Consider the following 24,593-nt stretch of genomic DNA (forward strand, 5'->3'; position numbering starts at 1 on the left):
TCGCTATTAGAAATGTATTTGGAATTTACTAGTAAAAATTTAACTTGCTCGAAAAATACACATTCATTGTAAATGTGTTGATTACTGTAACGTGTGGAAAAGATAAAAAATATAATTTCACCAGCATCTGCCAGATAAAATATATTTTCACTAGTAAAAATATACATCTACCGGTGAAAATGTATTCCGATATGATTTCACTGAATTTAAAAAAATATTTTTAGGATAGGTTCGAGATTTTTTTGAGGGATAACTTGAGAATTTCTAGTTTAGAATCTGGGATGTTATTTTAATATTATCCAGGGGAGGGGGCAAAAGTTGGCCTGTCGATGGTCATTATTTTAATATTTTGATTTCATTAAATGACAAATTCAAGTTGGTTCGTTGAGATATATTTTAGCTGCAGATAAATGAGATGAGCAGCTGCTTATATTATTCAAGGTGTTACATAGTGACATATATGCGCGTGGGAGCATAGTTTTTTGTGTGTATTATTGCATATTAGGAAACAATTGGAAATGTATACACGGTTTCTAATTACTAATCTAAAATAAAAGTAAGACCTTACACATCTCACATTTTCGTCCTTGTTTTGCAAGCGAATTTTTATTTTATTTATATACAACTTATGCTGTTAAAGATATGGTGCAAGAAGTTGTCTGATTCAATGTCAAAAAGTGTTTTCAAAGACTATATAACTTTGAAAAGGCAGCTATCATATTTTGTTCTGCTTTCTTACTCTAATTTGAAATCTATGATCTAAACCAGTGATTCTCAAACTATATGTGCCGCGAGAGATTCCAAAGTGTGTCGCGAGATTTTCATAAAATATTTAAATTTAAAAAAAGTATCAGGAAAGTTACATTGAATTCGGTTTTATAAGACAAGAGTCTGAAGCTGGTGACATTACGTTTTGTTTGAATTGCAACGCAAAGTTATCCAATGAGACTCTTGTCCTAAGCAAACTTAAGAGACGTATAATTGGATCATCACTCGTTCAAGCATAAACCGCGAAGTTACTTAGAAAATTTAGAGGCTCAAAAAACCAGGCAATCAAAAAAGTTGACATCGTTCATCAAGCTTCCGGAAAAAGGACTCATTGCCAGTTACAAAGCTCGCACAACATAAAAAAGCTCACACAACAGCCGAAAAAGTCATCGCCCCAGCACTGGCGATAGTCGTAGAAACCATGCTTGGAGCTGAAGCTGCAGCTAAAGTCAAATCTGTTCCATTTTCTAATAACACAATATAGCGGAGAATCGAAGACTTGTCAGCAGACTTGCAAAACCAAATTCGAGAGGATTTCGAAATATCTGACAAACTTTGGTCTCTTCAAGTGGATGAATCAACTGACTAATCAGTGGAAAAGCTCAAGTCCTCGCCTTTATTCGGTACATCAGAGAGAATAGATTTGTCAACGAATTTCTATTATGCGAAGATTTGAAAGGTACGACGAGAGGACAAGATATGTTTGAGTTAGTGGATGAAAACGTAGAGCTGTTCAAATTAAATTGGAATAACTGCGTGAGTATCTGTACCGATGGATGCCCATCAATGTTGGGAAAAAGAAGAGGATTTGTAACTCTGGCACGTCAAAAAAATTCGAATATAATTGGTGTTCACTGTATGATTCATAGAGAAGCGCTCGTATCAAAGTCCTTGCCTCAAGATCTTCAAATTGTTTTGAATCAAGTCGTCCAGGTTGTTAATTATATCAAGTCTCGACCACTTCAGTCCCGAATTTTCAGTCAACAATGCGATGCGATGGATTCCGAATACAAATGTTTGCTCTTCCATACGGAAATTCGATGGCTGTCGAAAAGAAAAGTTATGAAACGGCTTGTGCATCTCAGAGTTATAAGTTATTTCGTTTCTTGAGGTTGCAGAACACCGATTTGAATTTGATATCCATGACGTGATTTGGTGGTTGAAAGTTCAATTTTTTTTCGGATTTGTCTGCAAGGACCAGTCAAGAATATCATCACAACAACATTAAAATTAAAATCGTTTGATATAAAACTAGCAATGTGGAAGGCCAAGATCTTGAAACGGGATTTCGATTGCTTTCCAACCGTCAACGAATCCCAATCAAAGCTTAAAATTGTCCCACAAATTCTCGCTTCTCTCACTGAACTGCAAAAAGCTCTCCATCACTCTCGCTCGATGAATATGAGTGGATAATAAATCCATTCGCAAACAATAAAGCAACCAATTTAACAAACGCTGAGGAGGAGCAGCTGATTAATTCGCGCAACGATATTTTTTTGAAATCGAAATTTAACGAACTGAAGTTAGATGAATTTTGGCTTTCCTCACAGAAATCACATCCTTTGATAAGCTTAAGAGCAGTTAAAATCCTTTTACCAGTTTCTTCGTCTTGGCTATGCGAGTTCGCATTTTCAGCATTGACTGAAATTCTGTCAAAAAAAAGAGAAAGGCTACTGAGAATCGATGATGAAATGCATACATGCTTATCAAATTTTGAACCACGATTCGAACTGATTTGCTCACGAAAGCAAACACATCCAACTCATTGATAAAGAATATCTTTCTGTGTTTTAAAAATTAGTTTATATTGATAATAAGAGTTATTTTGAAAAATAAATTTGATTTCTGATTCAATTTTTTCGTCATTTCTTAGAAATTTATACATTGGTGTAAACAGGTGTGTCGCGAAAATTCTTGATTTCTTTTACTTGTCGTGGCCAAAAAAGTTTGGGAATCACTGATCTAAACGCTTATCTCTGGTTAATTAATTGAGCAAATAATATTATTGATGCAGTTTACTATATTTATGACACGGATTGATATTTCCATTTGCCAACGCAACTACAATTGTATAATTATCATACATCTATATGTATGTATATCTAGCATATAATTTTCATTTGATAAGATTACCGTGTCTTTTAAAAATTCTGTTTCGCTGGATATCGAATTTATGCAGCAGATAAATTCATCTTAGGGATGTAGATATATAAATATTTTAGCTTGGCTTATACAATTTGTGTTAATTTTAACAGCAAATTATTTGGGTCACGTAGAAGTTTCTTATTAGAATTAGGCTCTATATGCCACATTATATCTAATTCTTAAATTATATCTTATAATATAATTTATCAAATAGTATCTATTCATCAGGGGCGTATATTCAGGGTGTGCTAGGTGTGCGGCGCACACCCGCAAAACCATCTAAAATAGAAATTTAGAAATTTAGAAAATTTAGGGCGTAAAGCGACATCATTTTGCATACAGTAGTATGCAAAATTATAAAATTTTAATATGCAGTGTATAGTATGCATTGGTATTTGTTATTCGCTCTGAACGTTTTCGCGCGAGCGATCGTTTTGGAACAACACATATAACGCGCCGACCTTGCGCGCGGCCGCTGACTAAAGTTAATTGTTCCGAGATTTAACGGTTGAAGTCGATCTGTCGGCTGGCAGCGCTCAGTAGTAAAATTGGTCTCGAATTTGGTGCGCGTACTTCAAAAACTCTTGCGTCCGTCGCTGCTTTTTTATTACATTATATCACAATAACAGGTCACTCATTTTTTATATTTTGGCGTAAAATAGTTTATTATCTTATTTACATATAATCAATATTTAATTTTCTATTCTAGATTATATTTTTTTATTTACCCCAATAATGATGAAGAATACTGTTGAAGATATTCTGAATAATCCATTATCAAAAAGAAGTTATGAAATTAAATTGAAGATAATCAAAATTTTCAAACCACGTCCACCTCTTCCCAATTTATTTATGAAGCATAAAGACAATAAATGTGAACATACAAGACATTTTTCATTTTCATCATATGAACGAACTGAGTGGTTAACAGGCTGCGAACTTCGATCTAGATTGTTCTGTTGGCCATGTATATTGTTTTCCAAATAAAGAAGCGTGTGGAGTAAAAGTGGATTTGCTGACCTTAGTCATCTGATAATGGCACTGAAAAAACACAAAAGAGCGCAGTCACATGTTCAATCATTTTTTTCTCTCAAAATGTTTGGAAAACAACGAATTGAAGTCATGATTGACGCTCAACGTAAAGCTAATATAAGTCAACATAATGAACAAGTTCATAAAAATAGAGAAATATTAAAAGGAGTGATTGACGCAGTAGTATATCTAGGAAAACAAGAACAACCTTTTCGAGGCCACGATGAATCCTGTAATTCACTAAACAAAGGAAATTACCTTGAATTTTTAAATGCACTTCGAGAATACGATTCTGTTTTGGATACTCATTTAAATACTGCAACGGTGTTTCGTGGTACTTCCCCAACCATACAGAATGACATAATTGAAGCAATTGGTGATGTTATTAAAGATCATATTACGGAAGAAGTAAATTCAGCAAATTTTGTCGCTATTATTCTTGACGAAACTTCAGATATAATGACGAACTCACAGCTCTCGACAGTTTTGCGTTTTGTTTATGAAGGTAAAGTTTACGAGCGGTTTATTGGCTTTACAGACGTTAGCTCTGATAAAACAGCCGATGGCTTATTTTGCCACGTTGTAAATATAATTGAAGAATTTCAAATTCAAGAAAAATTAGTTGGATAGACTTATGATGGGGCGAGTGTAATGAGTGGGCATATTCATGGTTTGCAAGCCAAAGTACTCGAAGTTTATCCATTGGTCATTTTTACACGCTGCTATGCTCATATGTTGAATTTAACATTACAACATGGTCTTTCCAATATAAAAGTGTGCAAATCATTCTTTCAAACTTTAAATGGATTGTCTGCATTCTTTTCGAAATCTTCCAAACGAATAAATGCTTTACAAGATTTTGTAGGTAGAAGACTTCCTTCTGTTACACCTACATTTTACAATCCAAATCTTTTGACATATTATATTGCTGTAAGAAAGTTACCGAAATTTTGCAACAACTCAGACATGAACAGGAAAATAATTATGAAACATTATGGGATTCTTATGTAACGGAAGAAAATTATCCAAGACTGAGTAATGATTTGCTTGTTGAAGAAAAGCATGCGTTTAGCCAACTATTTAATACAATAGTTGATAATATATGTAAGCAAATTGAAAACCGTTTTTCTTCAATGTCCAAATTGGAATATTTTCACCTTCTGGAGAAAGAAAAATATGAGCAATATAAAGAAAAATTTTCAAATGAATTACTTACCAAACTGCAACAATTTTATGGAGCATTATTTGATTATATAAGTTTAAAAAATGAGCTTGCTGTTCTTTATCATTTGCCTGAATTTGCAGAGAAATCTGTTCATGAGCTTGTACAATTTATGAACACAAATAATCTTGAGTCAGGTTTTCAGGAAATAGATAAATTAGGCAAACTAATATTAACTCTTCCAAGCAGTACTGCTTCAGCAGAACGTTCATTTTCTGCTCTGAAACGAATTAATAATTGTTATCGAAGTACCCAAGGCCAAGAAAGGCTATGTGGCCTTAGCTTGATTTCAATAGAAAAAGGGAGCCTTATGGATATTAAAAAGAAGAGCACTTTTTATGATAGCGTGATAGAAAAATTTATGATTAAAGAAAGAAGATTAGATTTTATATATAAATAATTATAAGTTTATGTTTATTGGAAATTTGATATTTTTATATAATAATATTTTAGATTAGGTTTGATGTTTATTTATTTATTTATATATGGGAAAAAGCTGTAAGGCAGTTTAGGCATGTCAAAACCTCGGCTAATAAAAATGAAAAAATGTACGTTTTTTTTTATTTTTTATAGCACACCCAATATTAACACCCACCGTACGCCACTGCTATTCATACAATTTAGAGCTAAGCAAATAATAATATTTATGCGATTACGGATATTTTTTAGTATTTTTAACGCCTAATATGTAACATTTATGGACCAAAATTGATAGAAATAATAGTTTTGTATATAAATGTGTTTAACCCTTTGCACTCGTATTTTTTTTTTGGTTGGGGTAGCGCCAGCTCGTATTTAATTTCGAGACTTTTTTTATGTTCAATTTTTGGAAGTAAAAATGAAATAAAACATGTTTTGATTAATCTTTTTACAAATTAAAATTAATACAGCGAAAGATTGATAGTTTGTCAGTATTTTAATTAAAAAAAAATTAATTAAATATTTAAAATATATTATAATTTAAATACTTTAATCGGAAAATAACTTTTTTTATTGTACTTTTTTAAATAATTTGTTAAACGTTAACCATGAAACTTAGAAAAGAATAATTTATTAAAATGTGTTCACGAAGAATTGTACTTACTATTCACAAAAAATAAATGACATAGTATTAGGTATACATAGTATAGGAAGGTAAATGTAATGATGTTTTTAGATGATTTTTCGTCCATCGCAATCAAATGCGCGGTAAAACAAATAAATGAATTATTTAAAAAAACAGCTGAGTGATGTAGCGGCAGGGGTTTATAACCATTAAGAAATTTGTAAATAGCTAGATGTCATATGAATTCTAAATAATTAAAATATTGGACTGTTTGTATTTTTTTTTGCACCCATCGTTTATTATCTTGCGCAATGCGCTTATTATCTTGCGCATCGCGCTCGATCTATAGCGTTTAGCGCTCATAACATCGATCAACAATTTGCGTTCATACAAAAAAATAATGGTTACAATAAAATTTTATCAAGATTAAAATTACAAAGAGCACAAGTTTTTTACTTGTAGTTTTTTTTTCTTGGTAAAACCTTAGTTTTTAGTTTTTTTAATTGTTGTTTTTTCTTGGTAAATAGTTAATATATTCCCATTAACAAGTTTTAGACTTTTTAGAAAATCAGATTACAATAAACGTATTATAAAAAATAAAAAAATATACTGTTAGTTAAATAAAACATATATCAACATATAATAACGTTTAAAAACACATTTAATACGAAAAATTGTTATGCACCTTACAATAAATAAAACACAAACAATATGCACATCAGCACATATGTTTTAAGCAAAAGGATACATTTTGACGATATAACCAATGATTTTTAAAAGCAAAATTTAACACTTTTGACGCTAAGTTGCCGATAATGGGATTCCAAATAAAGTAAAGCGAAGGTCCATATATAAAGGAGAACCTAGATTAGGAAATATGGTTCTAGGACACTAACCGCCTGGAAATATACCCCTTGGACAATAACCCCCCGTCAAAACCCCCCTGGACATTGACCCCCCGTGCAAATAACCCCTGACAATTAACCCACCATGCAAATAATCCCCCTGACAATTAACCCCCGCCACGTATAAAGATAATACAGATATTACTTAACACGTCTTGTGACGCTCTATTATACTTAATAAAACATATACTGACGCCATTACCAAAGTTTAGCTGTATTATACATACATATGTATCTAGCCTAATAATATTTTTTTTTTTTTTTTAATACTCTTTATAACAATTTTGCTCGCACCGGTCACCGGTACAAAATATACAATACGTATATTTTCTTCGTAAATGTGTTAGTTTTATTGATATTTTAAAAATTCTGTATTTTGCTGAATGAAATAAATTAGTATTGATACTGATTATTCGTATTAAACATTATTTTATTAAAATAATGACCATTTATTATAAATAATAACAACTTATATAAAATACTTATCTCTATACGTGGCGGGGGTTAATCGTCAGGGGGGTTATTTACACGGGGAGTTAATTTTCAGGGGGCTATTTGTCAGGGGGTTATTTGCACAGGGGATTATTTGTACAGGGGGTTAATGTCCAGGGGAGTTTTGATGGGAGATATATCTATCCAGGGGGTATTTGTCCTGCGTTTACATGCACTTAGGATAGGAATATTTAAAATACGAAAAAGAAGGCCCAATTAAATTAGATATTTTTTAATATATTCACTGTCCATGGCAGAGGTCAGAAAATTACGGCCAAATCCAGCCCTCTGCTTATTTTAATCCGGGCTGCAAGTAATTGTTAGATTTGACATATAAAAAAATCAAAGTATGTGCTATAATAGAGCGGCCAACCGTCGAGTTAAGGAGCTAGCTAGGTATCACCTTATAAGGTGCTCCTATTGCTTTGTATTTCACCGTGACGTTATGCACTTTAAATTTGACAGCATCTTCAGTGCCCACGTAACGCCTTTTGCAATACATTTGAATATTTGAGAGAAATGATAAAGCTCATTTTAATTTTGCTTCCTGGCCCGCTGAGCTTAAAATATTTACAATCTGGTCCTTCACAAAAAAGGTTTGCCGACCCCTGGTCTATGGTGTTACACGAGCAAAATAACCTTGTCTATATTCTTCAGTCATATGTTTTACGGAGAGACATTCAAAACGCGTCATGGCGATTTTACAACTTTATATTTAGATTGTCTTGTATAACCGGAATGTCGTAGTCCTTAAGGCGTTGAATTGATATCCTAGAGACTATCGGTTCAGGTCCCGCAGCAAACTAAACATTTTAATATTAAGAATGCGCTATTATTAAAATTAAGCCCTAACTGCTAAGCGACATCTATTGATTGTAAGCTGTAATTATAGTTAACAATATATAATAGATATCACTAATTTACAAACTGTGTTTTAAATCTTATCCAATTAAACGTGTAAGTGTTGATTATGTTGTGCATAAACGACTTTTACCAATAGTTTTTCAATGACGCATATTTGAGTCATCCACCTTTAGAGTGTTAAATATGGATAAATTTATATAAGTGTAATACAATCCTAAAACTCACTGAAAAAAATATGTTTTACAAGACTTTTAACCCTTTCACCGCGGATGACTTCTATAGGTGTCATCAAGAAAATCGCCAGTACTCATTAGACATTTAAAGGTGCGGTAAGCATTTGAGCCTAATAAAATGGCTTTTTAGTATAATTTAAGGCTGTAAATCAATTATTTGAACCATAATATTTTTAAAAATATGACATGAATAGGTGCCCCCACATATTAACAAATTTCGAAATGGCGCTCAAAAATATCAGCTGTGGTGATAATATAAATGCAATTGGGGCCAGGCCCCACCCAATTTTTTCGTACATAAAAAAAAATAGGTGGGGCTGGTAAAGTTTTATTATATTTTGTGAAAATGATCAAATTTTATATTTAGACAAATATTCTACAAGTTTTTCGTATGTATTTGCCCATTTGAGGCAGAAATGATAAATATTACATTGTTTTTTTGTGGGGATCTGTTTTGGATTGGCAGGCGTTTTTACACCTAGAGCGAACCAGCGTAGTTTGGCCTCGTGGCTTTATTTTTGAATTTTTAAGTTTTGAATTTATTAAAACAGTTCTTAAAAATATAAATAAATTGATCATAAAAAATTATTACATTAAAAGATTATCCTAAAACTTGAAACTTTAAATACTTGTACCAGATTTAAAATTGGTAAAAATAGTCTTAGCATAAACGCATACTATTACTGTCACAGTAATAATATCACGGTTAATATCGAATTCATCGTCACGTCCTTAAAAATTCAATATTATATCGTCATTCGTAATTATATGGATAATTTTTAAAAGAAAATCAATATATGTATTTATAAATAATTAAAACACAGATTACTAATTCTGTTTTACATAATTTAGCTATTTACTAGCTCGAAAATATATTAAATGTGTCGAGACTAATATTATCGTTTGAGTTGAGTACCCAGGTCGATAGTTGTCAATCGCTCATTTTACTAGTGCGAGCGAGTAAGCGAGCTCTGCTAGCATAACGGCATCTCGCTCTTTTTTCCGTCTTAAAAATTTTATTTTTATTTCATAACAGACACACAATATAAAGTAATAATTATGCACAATTAGAGCATATGATCCCGTTTCATCCCATATCATAAAAATATAGATGCCCTTAGAAGGAAAAAATCAGTTTTAAAGCATTAATTGACAACCTAAATCTGTCAAGTCTAGCGCGATGCCGTCCTAACAGCGCGCGCTTTGACCATGTTCCGATGAAAATTTTTACAATAAACTTACACTTGTAAATTTAAGATTATTGAGTTATTTGCATAAGTTAAAAATTCAATATTACTGAAATGTGTTTAACAGAAGTCTTTTTACTATTAATAAATTTAAATTTTCAAAATTTGCTTGAACACAAAGCCAATAAATGCATTCAAAGTTTTGTCGACATATTGTCGACGTTCGAGTACAACGCTTGAAATACGATGTCGACACATAGTCGACTTACGAGCGCAAAGGGTTAATCTAAGTACCGATTAAATATAAAATTTTGATTCGCGATTCATAAGTTGACCATTCCATGTTCAATGTATCACATTATTTTCATTTCGCGTCATGTATATACGCACATACTAAATGCAAGGATGCATTTACAGTGGTAACCCGTTACCTCCTTGCCCGATTCTGTTTTCCCAATGTTTGCGTTCAACTATCAATTTTCCATTGGCTGAACAGTCCACGCCCACAAATTTATACATTCTGCAATGCATTATATAGGTACAGGTAGATATCACACGGTATGCTTTGCTGTCGTTGCATCGTGTGATTTTGCCTTAATGATGACCTCTCAACCCCTAAGCTCACGCTGTCTTCCTAATACGAACCACTGAGTTGCCCGGGATTTTGCAACACATAACCCATACCTTATTTATATTTTGCATTATCATACATATGCAACAAGTGTACATCTTGTGGTGCTACGTTGGGTTTCGAACTATAATGGTTGCATTTTACTACACAACAAGAATTTATGGATGGATTCATTATGTGTTATTTGGTCACAGAACACCTGAAACACAGAACACCTGTCTGGTGTTCTGTGTTCCCAATACTCGCTGTTATTTATTAATTGTCGTTGGCCCGTCGTTTGTACAATATATATGCCCCGTATGAAATATATCATTCCTATATGAAATTATTTTTATTTCTATGTAAGAAAAAAATCACCATAATTATATGACTACTATTGTTTTCTTTGTTAGAACAGTAAAATATACGTTTGCTATTTATAAATAATTGGAAATAAAGTTAATATATTTACGATTATTCATAATTACATATTAAAAACCTTCATTGCCATTAGGGGAGGGGGGGAGAATAAAAACTATATTTTTAAATTAATTTTCTTTATTTTATAAACATATTATGTATTTATATTTTAAAAATTAATTATATTCGTAGCTTCTTCTTACAAAACTCAGCAATAACCGCATCATATAATATATTGTCTTTCTTTAATTTGTCTAAAAGCTGCCAATCTATTCTCACTTTTTTAATAATGTGTTTGATCAACACCACCTAGATAGAAGGCCGCACAGCAACGCGCGTGACGTCATTGGGCGCAGGGATACTCGGCGCGTCAAACGTACTAACGACGATTTCGATATTTTTAATGGCCTTTTTAGGATGAAAAATAAATCTTAAATTTAATAAAATCATTGTTTTATTTATGATTTTTATTACTAGTTTTGAAAATTATTAGCACATTTTTTAAAAATAGGTCAATAAAAAAAATATAATTAAAACAAAGTATCGAATCACTCATTCAATCTAATAGTTGTTTTGATCTGGAAAAGTGAACACATTAAGTCAATCATTGCTATATTTATACATACAAATTAATGTTTGAATACATATCGTTTTTGCAGCTCAGCTGATCTCTTTTAAATTAGGTTGACATATGTTTTATAAACGAAATGGAGAAACTATTTCGGTTATAAAACAATAATTTTATTTGACATATGACAGCTTTCTCTCGAATCACTCTTTCAATCTAATTGTTGTTTTGATCTGGAAAAGTGAACACATTATTTAGGTTTATTTATAGGTTTAGTTTTAATTAAACCTATGACAACCAAATTTAAAAGAGATCAGCTGAGCTGCAAAAAAGATATGTATTCAAATATTATTTTGTAAGTATAAATATGGCAATGATTGACTTAAAGTGGTTCGAGAGAAAGCTGTCATATGTCAAATAAAATTCATGTTTTATAACCAAAATGGAGAAAAGTTATATTTATAAACAAATTATTTTGAACTATAACAATGAAAACTATGTTAAGAACTTGTAATAACTATAATTTGGAAAAATGACAGTGTATCCAAAGATTGAATTAGTAACAATTAATATTGCAAGTGTAAGTGTTATGAGAGACGAGTTATATATTAATGTATTATATTAAAACAAAAGGATAGATGCAAATACGTAGTATATGCGGTTATGTGCAAATAAGAATTACCGTGTTATGCATTTTTCATTGTCAATCATCAGTAGCGTGAGGGACGAGCTCAATTCTATCCCGGGCAACTTAAGTGAGTGTATTAGTAATTTAAATTTATTAAAGGACGAGAAAAATAGCATAGTTTCAAACCAATGCTTAAATTAAAAATATTTTTCTGTATTTTTACATTGGGTGAAGAGTTCGAGATTATCCCTGAGATCGTATTTAATTATTATTGTGCTCATTAAAAGTATTTAAAGAGTATAGCCAAGTCCCGTCTAGACGGTAATTAATAAATAAAACACAATCGGTATAAACCAGTAATATGAATAGAATATAAAAGTATTTTTGCAAAATTAATTATCATGTTGCATTAATCGTTTTATATAAAAAAAATAACAATTAAAAAAAAAAAAGGTCGGCCGAGCAGGATCGGGATGATCCTACATCGAGAATATAACACGAGCGTCTGGACGTCTGCAATTCATATGGCTCGATGCCCCAGTCCGCTACCCCACCGTACCGACCTGAAAGTCTTGCCAAATAAGAGAATCATATATTGCGTTATAGTAATTTTGCTCCCGAGCACCTGACGAGTGGTGCACGTATAGCCTGGGTTCTAATCCCATATATACACAATTGTTTTTTAATTTATTTTATGTCTTGGTGATCGAATTTAGTGATTATTAAATATTTATCATTCATTTTTACTAATGTTTTAATAATAGTGATTATTATAATGCAAATAGGCATTGTATTTTCATTTGAAAGAACTCTTTAGTTTGGCGAAACAACTTTATTAATGTTAACTTTGGCATTTATTAAAATATTATATATATTTTTATTATTTTAACTCGAACATTCATTATATTTTCAAATATACTTTCTGTATGTTTTTATTTTTATAACGGGAATTATGTTTTATATAGTATGGATCGATGCGAACATTTATTTATCGCGAAAATCGTAATATTCGTAATAATTACAATTCAATGTACGTAAAAGTATTTTTGCAAAATTAATTATTATGTTGTATTAATCGTTTTATATAAGCATTTACAATTTAATATTTTTTTAATATAATTTTCAATTTGATTTATTTTATACACTATGCGGATTGATAGTGTAGAAAGTACATTATAGGAAATCAAATTTCTCATATGTGTTTAATGCGATTCAACGACCTGAACGAACCTTTTAATGTAATGAATCGATGATTCCTGAAAAACCTGGGCTCAAATCCCATGTATACACAATTGTTTTTTTAATTTTAATTATGTCTTAGAGTTCGAAATTAGTGATTATTTAATATTTATCATTAATTTTTACAATTTAAATATTATTTCATCCAAATAATTTTTAAGTATGTACAAAATAACAGCTATAAGTTTAAAGTGATCGTGACTTTATTTATTTTTTTATTATTATTTCTTTTATATAAATTTGTTTACCTCTTTACTTTTTTACGTAATATTTATTTCTCTTTTTCGGTCTTTTAATAATTTAAATTTAATTAAGGACGAGAAAAATAGCATAGTTTCAAACCAATGTTTAAATTAAAAATACTTTCCTGTATTTTTACATTGGGTGGAGAGTTCGAGATTATCCCCGAGATCGTATTTCAATATTATTGTGCTCATTAAAAGGAATTTAAGAGTATAGCCAAGTCTCGTCTAGACAGTAATTAATAAATAAAACACAATCGTTATAAACCAGTAATATGAATAGAATATAAAAGTATTTTTGCAAAATTAATTATCATGTTGCATTAATCGTTTTATATAAAAAAAATAACAATTAAAAAAAAAAAAGGTCGGCCGAGCAGGATCGGGATGATCCTACATCGAGAATATAACACGAGCGTCTGGACGTCTGCAATTCATATGGCTCGATGCCCCAGTCCGCTACCCCACCGTACCGACCTGAGTGCATTCATAAATAAGGGGATCATATATAGCATTATAGTTATTTTGCTCCCGAGCACCTGACGAGTGGTGCGCGTATATCCTGGGTTCTAATCCCATATATACACAATTGTTTTTTAATTTATTTTATGTCTTGGTGATCGAATTTGGTTATTATTAAATATTTATCATTCATTTTTACTAATGTTTTAATAATAGTGATTATTATAATGCAAATAGGCATTGAATTTTCATTTGAAAGAACTCTTTAGTTTGGCGAAACAACTTTATAAATGTTAACTTTGGCATTTATTAAAATATTATATATATTTTTATGATTTTAACTCGAACATTCATTATATTTTCAAATATACTTTCTGTATGTTTTTATTTTTATAACGGGAATTATGTTTTATATAGTATGGATCGATGCGAATATTTATTATCATTCAATGTATATGAAAGTATTTTTGCAAAATTAATTATTATGTTGTATTAATCGTTTTATATAAAAGTTTACAATTTAATATAATTTTCAATTTGATTTATTTTTTACACTTAGTGGATTGATAGTGCAGCAAGGGCATTTAGTACAGCATAGGAAATCAAATTTCTCATATGTGTATAATGCGATTCAACGACCTGAACGAACGTTCAACATCAGCTTTAGACACGTTCATGCTAAGACTATTTCTACCAATTTTAAATCTTGTACAAGTATTTAAAGTTTCAAATTTTAGGATAACCTTTTAATATAATGAATTTTATGAAAAATTAAATTTTTTTTTTAAAACTGTTTTATTAAATTCCTAAATATTTGAGTATGTCCAAATATGGTTTTAATTTCAAATATCATTAGGGAATAACAGTATTTTCATATTTCCAAAGTGTCGGGTTTTGTAATAAGAAATTACATTTTTGTCTTTCACTGGAATTAATGTATAATTGTCAATTGGAATTTGGTAAATCTTTTTAAGAGATTTAATCTTTTCATTGAGCAATGTTTCAAAAATTTGTAATGCTTGTTAAGCTGTTATATAAGTTTAATTATTTGATTGCAAAACATTTTATTATCCGATTTTAGTGATTATTTTTAATATTTTTTTTAAAAACTACAACATTTTGTCTATTTTTATCATTCAAAATATAATATCTAGAAATACTGAGGCGACTAAAAAATACTGTAAATTTTACAGTATTTTTTATAGTAATCTCCACGCATTATTGCTTTAAAATTCGTTTTCCATTTCCGAAAGATTTTTAAAATACAGTATTATTTTGAAAATTATTAGTAGTATTAGTACGTTGAGCGCGCTGCTGTCCGGTCTTCTATCTAGGTGGTGATGGTTTGATTCGCTTAGAAAATACAATAATTCAACATAATTGCCTCCATTTACGGTATTATTATTTTCAGAATGTCCTCGAAACGAAAGTTATTGCTTAGATAAAAAGCAAATCACGTCAGTTAATTTGGAAATAATATATCTATTCGCAGTAGCTTCCTTATTATATAATTCAACATTTTCCTTAAATTGAGCACTGAAAAAATCTCCGATACGATTTTCTTTACCAAATCTTTTTTATTGTTTAGTAGCGCATATGTGAGGTTGAGTGCATTCGTGCCTTTTACGAGCTTGACTTAAATTGCTTATATCGTTATATCCACATTTATTCCAGACATTCAGTTCTTGAGAAAATAATAAACATGGCCAACAAAATAATTTTTCCAAATGAGCACATCCACTTAATTTTTTTCATATACTTCACTATTGAAATGTCTTTTGAATGTTTTAGTTTTAGATTAGATGTTCAAATGGGATGTGGGTGTTGGACTAATAATAATATCCTTTTCATTAAACGATAGACTACTAAAACTTCTTTTCATAAAGATATAATTAGGCAATTGCAATTATTTTCCAGATTAGCAACGCGGTTGAGACCATATTTATTGCTTTGGTGTTTGTCCATATTAGGGGTTATGCCAAATAACTAATATCTTTATGTCGTAAATAATGAATCAAATATTTCATTTGGGTACACTAAAAATAAATAAAAAATAATAATTCAGACAGTCAATATTTAATTGAAAAAGATTTTAAAAATTGCCGAATAAATAAACAGCTTAAAAATGTTAACCGCATCAACGGTTGATGGCGAGCGATCGTAAATACGATGACGTGTACATGCTACAGTTTTAGTGCGCATGCGCGACAAATTCCACTCGCGACGAGCACGGTGCACGCGTATCGACTACGCCCGCCCGTTCTTCAGTCGGCATATGCCGTTCTATGGAAGAGGTTGTGTAACCGATTTTCTGAGCGTTTGCGTTTCATAATTACGTAAATTAAAAAAATGAATAAATGATAAAAATATTTCATTTTTAGAATCGTATTACATTTCCAAGGTATGTGCTGCATCTATGGCATGTATGGACCGCACGCCACTGATGCGTATATATATATTTTTCCATTAAAGTGAGAATTTGGTTTGTTTATATAATACAATTTTGTTGTGCTTTTGATAGTTTTTCGTGAGTTGCATTTGTTGGCATTCAACCCGCAAGCTGTTCCTATACTCCTGAACGAAATTTTGTTTACCTGGGAACACCAAGAATAAAGTATCAAATTATGTCCTTCTTGTATATAAAATTGTGTATTAATGTGCATTTAGATTAACTGGATTTTCTATAAATACACAAGTATACAGTACATATTTGAATTGATTTACTCGGTTTTCTTGAAAACTATTTTTTTACGTTTAATTAGAAATACGTTGTTACAGATTTATAATATTTTCTTCTCAAGTATATTGAATAAATTTGCATAATTTGCATTCATCCTTATGTTACTCATCAGCGTTCACACTCTTAAGGCATTTAATTTACCTGATGTAATTTAGCCGCTTAAACAATATTACGGCTAATTGCAAAATTACATATTCAAGTATAAATATACTTAGCTGAAGAGCTTTCTGTATTAATCGCGACAAACCGTTAATCCTATAATCTTTCTTAAAACAAGACGTTTGTTATACCCGTTTTATTTTTTCTACACAAATGCGATGCCTATAATATCATAATATAATAGTTTTTTTTTACGATTTTTAGCGAACAATAAATTTTAAGAAAGTTGTTAATTTAACAAATCAAATGATTACGTTGATTTTTTATATGTAGTGTAAGTACTTTATGTACACTTATCCTATGTATCACATTACTTTCATTTCACGTCATGTATATACGCACATACTAAATGCAAGGATGCATTTACAGTGGTAACCCGTTATTTCCTTGTCTGATTCTGTTTTCCCAATGTTTGCGTTCAACTATCAATTTTCCATTGGCTGAACAGTCCACGCCCCCAAATTTATACATTCTGCAATGCATTATATAGGTACAGGTAGATATCACACGGTATGCTTTGCTGTCGTTGCATCGTGTGATTTTACCTTAATGATGACCTCTCAACCCCTAAGCTCATGCTGTCTTCCTAATACGAACCACTGAGTTGCCCGGGATTTTGCAACACATAACCCATACCTTATTTATATTTTGCATTATCATACATATGCAACAAGTGTACATCTTGTGGTGCTACGTTGGGTTTCGAACTATAATGGTTGCATTTTACTACACAACAAGAATTTTTAGATGGATTCATTATGTGTAATTCTCACACATCTACATAAACATATGTATATGTAGATTATAATTTGCTGGTATGTCATTAGTTTATTATGTATATTTTGACAGCACACCTCTTAATTTCCCAGATTTTGGTACTCTGATATTGATTAAAATATTATGGGAAAATCGTCAGATCTGGATAACAAAATGGCCAGCTGATCAACTTCTGCAATCCCTTTCCGGCCGTTGCAGTTGCCATGACGACCGTCTAGTACCAGGCCTTCTATCTATGTGATGTTGGTACTACCAACACCACCCAGATAGAAGGCCGGACAGCAGCGCGCGTGACGTCATAGGGCGCAGGGATACTCGGCGCGTGATTTTATTAAATTTAAGAATTATTTTTCATCCTGAAAAGGCCATTAAAAATACCGAAATCGTACAAGCGCGTAGATTCTCTAAGTACGTTTGACGCGCCAAGTATCCCTGCGCCCAATGACGTCAGGCGCGCTGTTGTCCGGCCTTCTATCTAGGTCAGTGGTACCCAAACTCTTTTGGCCCACGGATCCCTTTTCATACTCATAACTTGCCCACGGACCCTGGATGAAAAACTACATAAATGCTTAATAGAAAAATTACAAATTTAACTTTGTCCTGCTCAATGTTTGCGAGTAGCAACCGCAAATACCCACGAGTACTAATTTCTAGTCGGTTTCTTTTTTCGTGATGAGGCTCACAACGGCACTGAATCCACGTTCTACCAAATAGGAAGACGGAAAAGCAATCAACAGCTTCTGTACAATAATCCATAATGCTGAATATAAAATTGGGATCTGTTTTTGTAACCAAAACGTTGTTTAAACTTTGGTTTTAGATCCTCATTTGTGAATAATTCAATTAGTTGCTCCTGTATTAGTATGTATTCATCTGTATTTGTGCTCTAAGATTGACTACTTGCAAAAGGGTTAAGCACGTAGTCGGGAATATCCAAGTGAAGAATGTCTTCAAATCTTTGGTTTAGGTCCGAATGAAGCGCCGTTAAGTGTTGACAATAATTAAACAAATCTTCATCTCTATTTTGCAATTTTGAAAGATTTGGAAACTAAGAATATTCTCCTGTTCCCAAGTTCTGTTTGTACAGCAAAAGTTTTGCAACAAACGCAGATAAGCCTGGCTCCGATTGCATTTAGATTATCACCGCAGCTGATATTTTTGAGCGCCATTTCGAAATTTGTTAATATGTGGGGGCACCTATTCATGCCATATTTTTAAAAATATTATGGTTCAAATAATTCTAGTGATTTACAGCCTTAAATTATACTAAAAAGCCATCTTATTAGGCTCAAATGTTTACGGCACCTTTAAATGTCTAATGAGTACTGGCGATTTTCTTGATGACACCCATAGAAGTCATTCGCGGTGAAAGGGTTAAAGTCTTGTAAGACATATTTTTTCAGTGAGTTTTAGGATTGTATTGTACTTATATAAAGTTATCCATATTTAACACTCTACTGGTGGATGACCCAAATATGCGTCATTGAAAAACAATAGTTAAAAGCCGTTTATGCACAACATAATCAACACTTACACATTTAATTGGATAAGATTTAAAACACAGTTTGTAAATTAGGGATATCTATTATATATTGTTAACTATAATTACAGCTTACAATCAATAGATGTCGCTTAGCAGCTAGGGCCTAATTTTAATAATAGCGCATTCCTATTATTAAAATGTTTAGTTTGCTGCGGGGACCTGAACCGATAGCCTCTTGAATATCAGTTCAACGCCTTAAGGACTGCGACATTCCGGTTATACAAGACAATCTAAATATAAAGTTGTAAAATCGCCATGACACACTTTGAAAGTCTCTCTGTAAAACATATGACTGAAGAATATAGACAAGGTTATTTTACTCGTCTAATACCATAGACCAGGGGTCGGCAAACCTTTTTTGTGAAGGACCAGATTGTAAATATTTTAAGCTCAGCGGGCCAGGAAGCAAAATTAAAATGAGCTTTATCATTTCTCTCAAAAATTCAAATGTGGTGTAAATTTTAAATATAAGCACTGTTTTTCTTTTTAGCTCAAAGTTCAATCTGTTAAGAAATCTCTTGATATCTTCAGCAAAGGCTAATTCTCAAATCTATTTAATATCAGATGTTACACATTTTATTCGAAATTCACTTTAAAATGTACTTTGTTAACGTTTTTCAACTTTATTAATAATATTTTCATTTGTAGTTGTTCCATGCAAACTATTCATCAAAACTAATTTTTCAGTCACTTAAACATAGCATTGACTGCTTGAATAAATAATTTAGTGCAAACCAGTAACTTACTTAGTAACTTACTGTTTGCAGAAGCCTTTAAAAACGGATAAATACTGCTACTATTTATACAAAACCTTTTACTTATACAAAATATTAACTATTTGGCAAAGGCTACATGTAATATTTTGACTTAAAGAGCCATGCGAAAGCCTGAATTTAGCAATGGCGTTAAGAGGCGAAAATAATTTAAATTCACCGAATTGAGTTAAAAAATCTGCTATTTAGTTGTCTATTGATGTTACACACAATGTGCTTATCTTTTAGCAACTGTTCTCGCCGAAAAACTGGTAGACGAACAAATCTATTACAAAAGGCGTTATGTGGGCACTGAAGATGCTGTCAAATTTAAACTGCATAACGAAACAGTGAAATCCAAAGCAATTGGAGCACCTTATAAGGTGATACCTAGCTAGCTCCTTAACTCGACGGTTGGCCGCTCTATTATAGCACATAGTTTGATTTTTTTAAATGTCAAATCTAACAATTACTTGCAGGCCGGATGAAAATAAGCAGAGGGCTGGATTTGGCCGTAATCTGACCTCTGCCATAGACAGTGAATATATTAAAAAAATATCTAATTTAATTTGGCCTTCTTTTTCGTATTTTAAATATTTCTATCTTAAGTGCACGTACACGCAGGACAAATACCCCCTAGACATATATCCCCCATCTAAACTCCCCTGGACATTAACCCCCCCGTACAAATAATCCCCTGTGCAAATAATTAGTATTGATACTGATTATTCGTATTAAACATTATATTATTAAAATAATGACCATTTATTATAAATACTAACAACTTATATAAAATACTTATCTTTATACGTGGCGGGGGTTAATTGTCAGGGGGGTTATTTGCATGGTGGGTTAATTGTCAGGGGGTTATTTGCACGAGGGGTCAATGTCCAGGGGGGTTTTGACGGGGGGTTATTGTCCAAGAAATATATTTTCAGTCGGTTAGTGTCCTAGAACCATATTTACTAATCTACATTCTCCTTTATATATGGACCTTCGCTTTACTTTATTCGGAATCTCATTATCGGCAACTTAGCGTCAAAAGTGTTAAATTTTCTTTTAAAAATCATTGGTTAAATCGTCAAAATGTATCCTTTTGCTTAAAACATATGTGCTGATGTGCATATTGTTTGTGTTTTATTTATTGTAAGGTGCATAACAATTTTTCGTATTATCTATGTTTTAAAACTTTATTATATGTTATTATATGTTTTATTTAACTAACAGTACATTTTTTATCTTTTATAATAGGTTTAATTTGATTTTATAAAAAGTCTAAAACTTGTTAATGGGAATATATTAACTATTCACCAAGAAAAAACAACAATTAAAAAAACTAAAAACTAAGGCTTTACTAAGAAAAAAAACAACAAGTAAAAAACTTGTGCATTTTGTAATTTTAATCTTGATTTTATTATATTGTAACCATTCTTTTTTTGTATGAACGCAAATTGTTGATCGATGTTATGAGCGCTAAGCGCTATAGAAAGAGCGCGATGCGCAAGATAATAAGCGCATTGCGCAAGACAATAAACGATAGGTGCAAAAAAATACAAGCAGGTCAATATTTTAATTATTCAGAATTCATATGACATCTAGCAATTTCTTAATGGTTATAAACCCCTGCCGCTTCATCACTCAGCTGTTTTTTTAAATAATTCATTTATTTGTTTTACCGCGCATTTGATTGCGATGGACGAAAAATCATCTAAAAACATCATTACATTTACCTTCCTATACTATGTATACCTAATACTATGTCATTTATTTTTTGTGAATAGTAAGTACAATTCTTCGTCAACACATTTCAATAAATTATTCTTTTCTAAGTTTCATGGTTAACGTTTTACAAATTATTTAAAAAAGTACAATAAAAAAAGTTATTTTTCGATTAAAGTATTTAAATTATAATATATTTTTAATATTTAATTTATTGTTTTTTCACTAATTTACTGACAACTATCAATCTTTCGCTGTGTAAATTTTAATTTGTAAAAAGATTAACCAAAACATGTTTTATTTCATTTTTACTTCCAAAAATTGAACTTAAAAAAAACTTGAAATTAAATACGAGCTGGCACTACCCCAACCAAAAAAAAAATACGAGTGCAAAGGGTTAAGTTACCTTATGTAATTTAGCCGCTTAAACAAAATTACATATTCAATTAATCCTGAAATCCTTTTTAAAATAAGACGTTTGTTATATACTTGTTTATATTTTCTATTCAAATGCAATCACTGCAATGTGGTGTATAATTGTGTATAACATTTATGGACCAAAATTTATAAAAATAATATTTTTGTATATAAATGTGTTTAATCTAATCACACAAGTTGACTATTCCATGTTCTTTGTATTACATTATTTTCATTTCGCGTCATGTATATACACACATACTAAATGCAGGGATGCATTTAAAGTGGTAACCCGTTACCTCCTTGCCTGATGCTGTTTTCCCAATGTTTGCGTTCAAATATCCCACGCCCACAAATTTATACATTATATAATACATTATATAGGTGCATGTAGATATCACACAGTATGCTTTGCTTTCGTCGTTGCATCGTGTGATTTTGCCTTAATGATGACCTCTTTGACCCCTAAGCTCGTGCTGTCTCCCTAATACGAACCACTGAGTTGCCCGGGATTTTGCTGAACATACCCCATACTTAATTTATATTTTACATTATCATACATATGCAATAAGTGTGGTGCTACGTTGGTTTTCGAACTATAATGGATGCATTTTCCTACACAACAATATTTTTTGAATGGATATATTATGTGTTATTCTTACACTGGTATGGATGGCATAAGTTTATTATATTATTTTACAGCACACCTCTTAGTTTTCTAGATTTTGCTACTCTGATTTAGAGTTTAATATTGTTGGTTGATTAGCATTATAAGCTTTTTCTATGGTAAAATCGTCAGATCTGTATAACAAAATGGCCAGTTTATATTTCAATCCAAAAAACTAACTTTCAGACTTTATTTTATTACATTTATAGACAGTTATTTGAATTGTAGCCTTTTCTGTTTCACCTGTTGATCTATTTTGTATATATTTATATATATTAAAAGGGTTATTAACGTGGTCGTCACTCCACACCAGACTATTCACTTAAGGGCAATTTCAATTCAATTGATTGCCGTTTTGCTTAGTGACAAATACTGCAGTTTGATTTATAAATGACGACATAAAAGTAAAAAAAATGTTTATATGACAATATAAATTTGTGTACTTATGCTTTTGAATTAAATAGATTTTATCGAGATAAAAGTATACCGTATTTAAATTGATTTACTCCGCTTTTCTTAAAAACTGTTTTTCGTGAAACTGTTACAGATTTATGTATATGTTAAAATATTTAAGTTTATTAAATAAATTTGCATAACAGCGACGGGTTGATTCATGAACGAAAAGAGTTTGTTAGCATTCAGCCTGCAAGCTGTTCCTATATTCTTGATCGCTACTTTTGCTTGCCCGGGTCCACCACGAATAGTTTATTATGTAGTTAATGTTTTTATGCAATGCACTTTCTATAAAAAAAATATTTTTAAAAATAAAATAGAAAGGGGACACCCGGGTTTGAACCAGGGACCTCTCGATCTGCAGTCGAATGCTCTACCACTGAGCTATATCCCCAGTTGAGGTTCTAGTACAATATGTACAAACAATTTGTTTTAATTAAGTATATAAACGCATTTTTTTATCAGTTAAATATATTGATTGTAACATCTATATAATTACATAATTAGTAATTTGATATATATGTATGTGTAATTCATATAAAACTTTTTATCCTAGGTTCACAAAAATATTTAAAAATCATAAACATATTTTCGCTATATATATATTAACAACATAATATAATTACTTGAATAAATATATAATATAAATATGCGAAATATTACAATTGGGCATTAAAAAATATTAAATATATTTACTCATAATATTTATCTGATAATTAGCCGTGTTTTCTTTGCTACTTAGTGTTGCCATATAGTGAATTTATTTACAATAAATTTACGAAGTTTGTACACGAGCGTAATGACAAAAATAAAAACCAATATTTACATTTTTTTACTCTTCTCCAATATATTTTCTTCAATTATTTTTTAAGTCTCATAAAACGCTCAAAAAACGGTTGACGTTAGTAAACGTCCATAGCACTGGTGGTGGTGGTGGCATCGAAAGGGTTTAAAGTATGTGTCCATTAACAAATATTTAGCATTAAATAAATATATCTATTCATATATAAAATTATGTACAAATATCAATTACATTAAGGTGCACTGTTTTGATATATTTGTTGAGGTGACGTTTGATTTTGCCTTTATGATAACCTACAAACCAATGAACGTCACAGCTTCCAATTTGTACACACATACATTCACTAAAATATTAATTTTTGAAATGTTTTTAATTTCATTTTTTAAATAATATATCATACGTGTAAAAGTTTACGATCTCTTTTAAACTCTCCAAACTATGCCGATACGCTGCAGTTTCCCGGTAATAACCTTTATTGCAGCGTAGTTAGAAACAAAAAAAA

At 31.1% G+C, this 24,593-nt stretch overlaps 1 long non-coding RNA gene, 1 other non-coding gene and 1 pseudogene across 2 annotated transcripts; 1 reads left to right on the top strand and 2 right to left on the bottom strand.

The window, feature by feature from the left end:
• Positions 1 to 3,141: 3,141 nt before the first annotated feature.
• On the top strand, positions 3,142 to 5,774 carry LOC148234129 (uncharacterized). The gene is made up of 2 exons (XR_015809987.1): positions 3,142 to 3,542; positions 3,623 to 5,774. It is a non-coding gene; the product is annotated as an uncharacterized LOC148234129 (long non-coding RNA).
• A 9,718-nt stretch (positions 5,775 to 15,492) lies between these two features.
• Positions 15,493 to 16,027, bottom strand: LOC148234130 (uncharacterized; annotated as a pseudogene).
• Positions 16,028 to 23,611: 7,584 nt separating this feature from the next.
• On the bottom strand, positions 23,612 to 23,683 carry TRNAC-GCA (transfer RNA cysteine (anticodon GCA)). Its single transcript has one exon. It is a non-coding gene; the product is annotated as a tRNA-Cys (tRNA).
• Between the last annotated feature and the right edge of the window lie 910 nt (positions 23,684 to 24,593).

The sequence above is a fragment of the Plectrocnemia conspersa genome, unplaced genomic scaffold, assembly GCF_051122295.1.
Source record: "Plectrocnemia conspersa isolate PC_06_02 unplaced genomic scaffold, ASM5112229v1 ptg000006l, whole genome shotgun sequence".
NCBI lineage: Eukaryota > Metazoa > Arthropoda > Insecta > Trichoptera > Polycentropodidae > Plectrocnemia > Plectrocnemia conspersa.